The sequence below is a fragment of the Myotis brandtii genome, unplaced genomic scaffold (assembly GCF_000412655.1).
Source record: "Myotis brandtii unplaced genomic scaffold, ASM41265v1 scaffold461, whole genome shotgun sequence".
NCBI classification, from domain to species: Eukaryota; Metazoa; Chordata; class Mammalia; order Chiroptera; family Vespertilionidae; genus Myotis; species Myotis brandtii.
Window position 1 is genome coordinate 1,142,444 of NW_005367626.1, and position 7,661 is coordinate 1,150,104.

Consider the following 7,661-nt stretch of genomic DNA (forward strand, 5'->3'; position numbering starts at 1 on the left):
GCGGGAAGAGATTGGACAAAAATCTTACACCTATGGATGAGGACAGTGGTGGGGGGTAAGGATATGAGGTGGGGTGGGAACCAGGTAGAGGGGAGCTATGGGGGGAAAAAAGAGGAACGTCTGTAATAATCTGAACAATAAAGATTTATTAAAAAAAGAAAGAAATTCTCGCTTCAATGAGCAAGGAACAGCCATATGAGGTGGGGTGGGAACCAGGTAGAGGGGAGCTATGGGGGGAAAAAAGAGGAACGTCTGTAATAATCTGAACAATAAAGATTTATTAAAAAAAGAAAGAAATTCTCGCTTCAATGAGCAAGGAACAGCCAAACCTGGGTATTAACATGAACTTTGTGGGTGCCACCCTCCAGCGCTACTCAGACTCTGATGCTGGTCCCCAAAGACTAGGCCCTAGTGACTCACTAGGGTACGATAAGCCCTGGGCTAGAAGGACCACTGATCCTCGCCAAGTACAAGATTCTGGAAAGGTCAGGGAGCTCAAAGATATGAATATTTCCCGTATGAAAAACTTCTGAGTTTCTTGTATTGGTCTTTCACTTGCCCCGGCCCTGCTTTAACTGGACATTTATCATAGTTAAAGTATAAATAATACCATCAGCCTTCCAAGCAGTGATAAAATTAGCAGTGTAAACAAAGCGAGCAAGTGACCTTGGTCAGACCCCTCGCTGACGCTGACCCAACACCTAAGTCAGGTCCAGTCTGAGCAGGGCAGAGGGCCCTGCGGAGGAGAGAGACCCCTTGTTTCTTTCCCAAGAACCATCCAGTGCAAAGGCCTGCCGACGACTCGGCTCTGCGTGGCTAGGGCTTCAGCTCAGCTCTGTGCCAAACTGTCATGGTTAGTTTTCTCCATGAGGAAAGTTTCTTCCAACTTCAGATTTTCTTGCTGTTAATATTTAGGCTTCCCAAGACAGGAGCCCTCTCTCTCAGAGCTACGGGAGGCAAAATGCAGAGCGGGAAGCCAGCCACGGCGTCCGCTTCGTTCTTCGTGAAGATGGGTACTTAGTGGGTGAACAGAAACCGTGTCCATGGGCTTGAGGCAGATACTAACGCGGACCCCGCATTTTGCAGTGGCCTGCTTGACTTCAGGGCCACAGAGAGCCTCCTTCTGACCTGACGGTTGGTGTTACTGACTTGGACCCCTGTGGCTAGACTCCCTCTTCCCTGGATTTCCTCTCCTGATTGTTCATTTCTTGACAGCATTGCACTTCTTTTTGTCTTGTTTGAAGGAAAAGTCCACTTATCCTCCAAGGACCTGGCTTCTCTCCCTAGTTTTAATGCAGTGATGGAGGGAAATGCTCTTTCCATACTCTTTCTAGCTCCTCTCAGGAGGAGGCAATTTTGATCTGGCTGTCAGATCACAAGTATTAGATTGGGGGCCATGTGTTAAAAGGCCCAGTTTGCAGGTGAGAGCATGTGTGTGCACGTGTGTGTATGTGAGTATGTGCATGTGCGTGTGTGTGTGTGTGTGTGTGTGTGTGTGTGTGTGTTACTTCCTCCTCCTAGGCAGCTGAAGCAGTAAGCTCTTTGCACACTCATCACCCACATGACAAGTGTGCAGAGAGCTTATGCTGCAAACAGGCCAAACTAGCACCGTTATTAGCGGCAAACAGAGCAACTCTGCAGCCTTCCCTGGCGGCCTGGGCTCTCTCTGGCTCTATCTCCTCTTGCCCTCCATGGAAGCTAGTCCAGAATCACACTCAGCTGGCACAGAAGGGAGCTCAGCGCTGGAAGGGAAGCTCACAAGCCCATGGCCACTGCTCCCCACATGTATTCCTTTCTCAGGAAGCTTCCGAGGAAGGCAAGCTCTGGTAGGTCTCCTGGCCCAGTTCCATCAGTTAGAACCCCAATCCCAGGTTAGCCCTCACCATCGACAGAGTTCTAGCCCCATGTCATCTTGCAAATCACACACTCTCCAGATCACAGGTAGCTCTGCTATAAAACGGGGATCATTCAAATAAAATAACATTGGCAAATGCCTAGCACATTTTTAAAATGTATACAGAAGGCAATTTTTTCTTGTCTTTCTCTTCAGGTTTGGTGTGGTTTCTTGATGAAATAGACACAATAAGTCATTAAAGGATGGTTGATTGAACAAACAGGTAAGACTTTTTTCTTACATATAATTGATAAATCAATGTATCTATTGTGAGTTGATGTGATATTTTTGCAATGGGGTATAATGGAGTTGAAATACTCTGATGGGATGGAGGCTGTACTCGTCAATTGTAAATTGGCTCTGAGGACATATATTAGGTCTTATCATCTAAGCAGTCCATCTGTTGAGTCGGTGTTCTTGAGAGGACTCCCTTAATTAAACCGGTATGATTTTGCTAACGTCATTTCTCTAAACAAATGTTGATTGATTTTTACACTGGATTTGGTTACTAAGGGCTGGACCTCTGTAAACATAGTCTCAACATGGAAAAAGTGGGTAAAGACACTTATGTACCCTTTCCACACCAAAAAAAAAAACTAGCTCTTTTGTTTAATCTATTGCACCCCAAATTGCAGGGAACCAGACACTGACAAGAAGAACAATCTCCTGATAAAAACTGTCAAGGGGCCCAGCCAGCATGGCTCAGTGGTTGAGTGTCAATCTATGAACCAGGAGGTCATGGTTCCATTCCTGGTCAGGGCACATACCTGGGTTGCGGACTTAGTCTCCAGTAGGGGGCGTGTAGGAGGCAGCCAATCAATGATTCTCTCTCATCATTAATGTTTCTATCTCTCCCCTCTCCATTCTCTCTGAAATCAATAAAAATACATTAAAGAAAACTGTCAAGGAACCTTTTGTTCCGGCCAGCTCATTCCAATCTCCGCTCGCACCACTGACCACTACGTGAGGTCGGATAAGTGCATCCTCTCCCTGGGAGCCCTGATGTCCTCGTGCATGATGTTAGAAGTCAAACCTGGGTGTAGGCCTTCTCCTTCTAACCCCATTTCTTCTCTTCTGACTACAAGCATAGTTATATCTCTTGTTCATGGAAACAAAAACAAATCTAACAAAACAAAATAACTTTTCTCTTATCCTATTATCTTACTGTAGTCACACTGCTTTTCTTCCTTTCCTTTTTATGCCATGTATATGCAGAGTACATTATCAGATCCAGTTCTTAGCCAAAGATTTTCTCCCTTATCCCTTTTGTCTGGACTACCCTGCCCAAATTACTTCCTGAAAGTGACCCCATAGCCACTTAGCTAATACCTATTTTGTAGAACTCAACTTCCTTGACCTCTTTGCAGCATTTGACTCTGTTACATGTTGTTTTAAGTTGTATTAACCATGTCTTTTCACTTTCTCCTTTGATGCTTTCATATCTTCAGGCTTTGCTAACCCTGACCCTAGAGGGACTACCCCTGGAAGGGCTGGCCAATTCCTAGAGATAGTAACCAACTTGCCCTCAGATGCACCTTTCAAATACAATCCCCCACCTCTTCTATCAGGCTCACACTCAGGGCCACTGTCCACCTGCCCTAATCACCCCAGGTGCGTCTGGAGGCCTCCCCTGCAGCCGAGAGACTGCAGAAATGATCCAGATTAACCAAGCTAATCCTGATCCCCCTACCTCACATGCTCCTTCCCACACACAATAAAGGCTCTTGCCCACAGCCCCTCAAAGTACTCCTCATGCAGCGGTGCCTCCTGTTTCCAGGGATCTGTGAGTATAAACACATTTTCCTTCTTGGAAGTTGTTTTCATGTCTGTCTTACCATAACCTATCAAAACAAAGCCCAGGTACCCTTAAAACCCATACTTTTTTTTGAAAGTCATTTCCCTTGCACTTGGAACAGCTCTCTGGTCTTTGCTTCTCTTATTTTGCTTCATTCTATTTTTGCTTCTGATTTGCTTACAAATGCTCTGGAATCAGGGTCCTACTTACCAGCTAAGGGATTTCTAATTGTGAGATGAGGTGGATGGTACATTTAAAATGGTTTTGTTGTTGTTTTTTCTAATGGGAAGGGGGAGAAAGGATTTAGAAAAGACAAGGGTTAGAATAAACTCCCATAACCATACATCGAACATACTCAACTTGTAAGATAAAGTTAAAAAGCATCTTTATTTTATCTCCCACAATCCCTTTAAAATCGCCATTGCCATTGCCAGTTATTTAAATGAGCAGTTCCATGCCATAACCCACACCCCTAACTTGACTTAGCATTGCATCCTGCTGCTCTCCTAGCAGGACTAGCCACCTGCTGCCTAGGAGGGAGGTAGAGTCAGCTTTAAAAAAACACCTGGTCCATCTCAACAATCATCTTACTAACTTCAGCTCAAATACCTTGCAGGCTGGGCTGCAGGAAGAGAAAGTGAAAATAAATACTCAAGTTTCTTACATGACGAATACCATCACAAGATGGCTTTGCTCTCTGTGTACCCAACAAGGACAAAGCTGGCTCTTCCCCCGGAGGGGGCTCCTGTACTCTCTCCAGAGACTGCTCCTCAGCCCTCCGACTCCAAGGCCTGGGCATCTCTTTTGGCTGCGGCTCCATGGTCAGCCCCTACATTTGAGTGTCCACTCCGAACAAAACTTTCTCTGTTGGACTCCGTTACACTTTTAAGAAGTCCTCTTGGATGGGATTTAAAATAGCTCTAGGAGGACATTGCTATTTACAATCTACATCCGGTCCCCTCCCGTGGACAGGAGCGCAGTCACTTCCCAGACACACGGGCTGCATCACCTCTCTAAGTCCTTCTTCCCACCTGCAGGAAACACACCTCCAGTGCTCTGAGTGGTCTCATCTGAGTCCCTCTCACCAGGCTTGGGTTTGAAGGAAGCACCCTTCCCCTGCCCCATTGGTGGGCAATGGGATTCTACCCAGCAACATCTCTTTCCCAGGGAATCTTTTCCCTTCTCTTTGAAACAGAGCTTTGGAAATGCTGTCCCTAGAGTTTGCCTTTGGACCCTTTATCCCTCCAAGTCTCATTATCAAAACTTCCATTCTAACGTCACATGTTATTTTTAAGAGTGAAAGAAAAATGAGAATTCTTAATATACCTATGTTTTAAATGATCTTCTTTTTAAAATTATGTCACTATTATCTAAAATTACATATGCAAGGTGGGTAGGTAGTATGTTTCTTCTTACAAATGTATTGTAAAGGGAAATCAGGTTATCCTTTAGGGCATTTAGTTTTCTATGCCTGTGCAAAATCTTTCTGTTTGGACAAGGCCATGATCCAGATTAGTGATTCTCAAACCTGGAAGCGCATCAATATAACCTGAGGAACTTATTTAAAATTCAGATGTCAGAATCTCTTCCAGACCCACTAAATCAGTCTCAGCCCATCAGCATTGTTATCAGCCTCACCTGTGGTTCTCTTGCATAACTAGGTTCACAGGCCTCCTGGTTAGCTAGTCAGAAATGCCAGTGTCACCTCAAAGGATATAAACGGCCTCTAATGGGCAAGTCATGCAAATTCAGACTTACAAAACAAAACAAAAAAATATTACTCCCTGTAATTCCATTGGTAGCAAATTCCAATGGAGTTTTATTTTTATTTAGTTGTCATGAGGGCTATTCTTTCTTAGTTTACTCTGCTTCTGAAGGGCGAAACCACCTCCAGGTTGACCAGTTAGCTCCTTGTTGAATCCGTTGTTATGGAATGTCCCTGTTTAACAGAGTTGCTAGGAAAGCCTGAGTCATAACCTTCAACCCCACGGTTTCTATGTTCCAAGGCTAAGTCCGTTATTAACCAGTTTATCCACTTGCTCTTTACCAGGCTTGACTACTCGGGTCTCTGCTGCCAATTCTCTTGTTTTGTGTCTTGGTAGCCTTGGGGATTTTAAACATTTCACCCCTTTCTCTTTCTCCTTAATCAGAGAACTGGAGTTCTCCATGGTTCCCTTCAGTAACCTCTGGGTATGAAAAATGATATCTAAAGTTCATGACCTTTGAAATGTTTTCCTGATCGGCTATTTTGATTTTGTCTTTAACGGATGGCAAGAAGTTCCCTGTTCTAATTCACAGTCTCAGCTCTGATGCTGGGAATTCTTTAAAGGTCTCCTAAGAGAAGGAGGTGGCGATGGCTAAGGCAGAACACACATCTGGAGGTGAGAATTTATACCTCACTATCATAATCCCTGAAAGTTAGACAATTAAAACAATTCTAACTCTTCCCTCTGCTCTGATCTTCTTCCCAAGCCTTCACCTCCTTTTACTTTTTTTATTGATAGTGACTACAGTCACTCTTGTAGATTTTCCCAGCCTAATTCTCCCCTACTCCCCACCCCAACAGCCATATCACTAAGTGCTTGTACAACCAGCTGCTGAAGTCTATTTTTGGTTATGACTTCCATTTCTCCCACTAAAATTTCCCATTTTGTCATGATTCTCCAAATATGCATTCCCTGAATTGGGGAAAGAAAAGGGAACTTATTTGTTGAGCTGCTACTATGTTTCAGGTACTATGACCAATGTATAGCATTCATGTCTCTCAGTAGTCCTTTAAAACAGCGGTCACCAACAGGTGGTCTGCAGACCACTGGTGATCCATGAGGTTCAAAAGGTTGGCGACCACTGCTTTAAAATACTTACTTGCAGCCCTATTTTAAATATAGGAAAATAAATGCTTTAAATAAATAAATGCTTAAAAAAAATCTTGTCTGATGTCACGTAACTAATAAGAATCAATGTCACTTTTTCCATGAAATCTCTTTCAATTTCCTCATAGTTTATTGCTTTCAATTTTTTATTCATAAATATTTATTTATTAGTATTTGTCGAGAATGTACCACCTGCCAGACACTGTGGTAGGTCATTGGCAGGAACAGGACAGAACATATTCTTGTGTTCAAGGAGCTTACATTCTCATGGGCAGATAGATAATAAACCAGTAAACAAATGACTAAGAAAATTAGTGGGATAAGTCCTGTAGGAGCAATAAATAAGTTAATACCAAGTGATAGTATCTGGAAGGAACTTGCTTAAGATACAGAGAACCAGAAAAGACCTCTCTGAGGAGGTGATATTTGAACTGTGACTTGGAAAATGAGAAAGAGTTAAATAAGTAAAGTGCCATATAACTTCAAACAGGGAGAAGTTAAGTGCAAGGGTCCTGGGGCAGAAAATAGTTTGATATGTTTGAGGGATACCTTTGTTGGTGTAGGTTAGGTTGACAAGGTAGGTTAGCACCAGATCATGTTAAATCATGGATACTTTGGATTTTATTCCAAAAGCAAATAAATCTCTTGAAGGATTTTAAAAATGGCTTTATTGAGGTATAATTAACATGCAATAAACTGAACATATGCAAAGTGTATGGTGATAAATTTTGACATACTTATACACCGCAAAAGTATCATCATGCTCAACATAATAAATATATTCATCAAATGCCACTCAGAACAATTCCTGACTGCAACCTCAGGCAACCACTGCTTTTCTTTCTATGACTATAAATTAGTTCGCACTTTCTAGCATTTTATGTAAATAAGATTGATCACTTGAGTCTTTACAGAATGTACTTTTGTGTGCATGTGTGGCTTATAGGTTTTTCATAAATATCTTTTATCAGGTTAAGGAAGTTCCTTTCTATTCTTATTTTCTTTTTTTAATATATTTTTATTGATTTCAGGAAGGAAGGAAGAGGGGAGAGAGAGAGAGAGAGAGAGAGAGAGAGAGAGAGAGAGAGAGAGAGAGAAA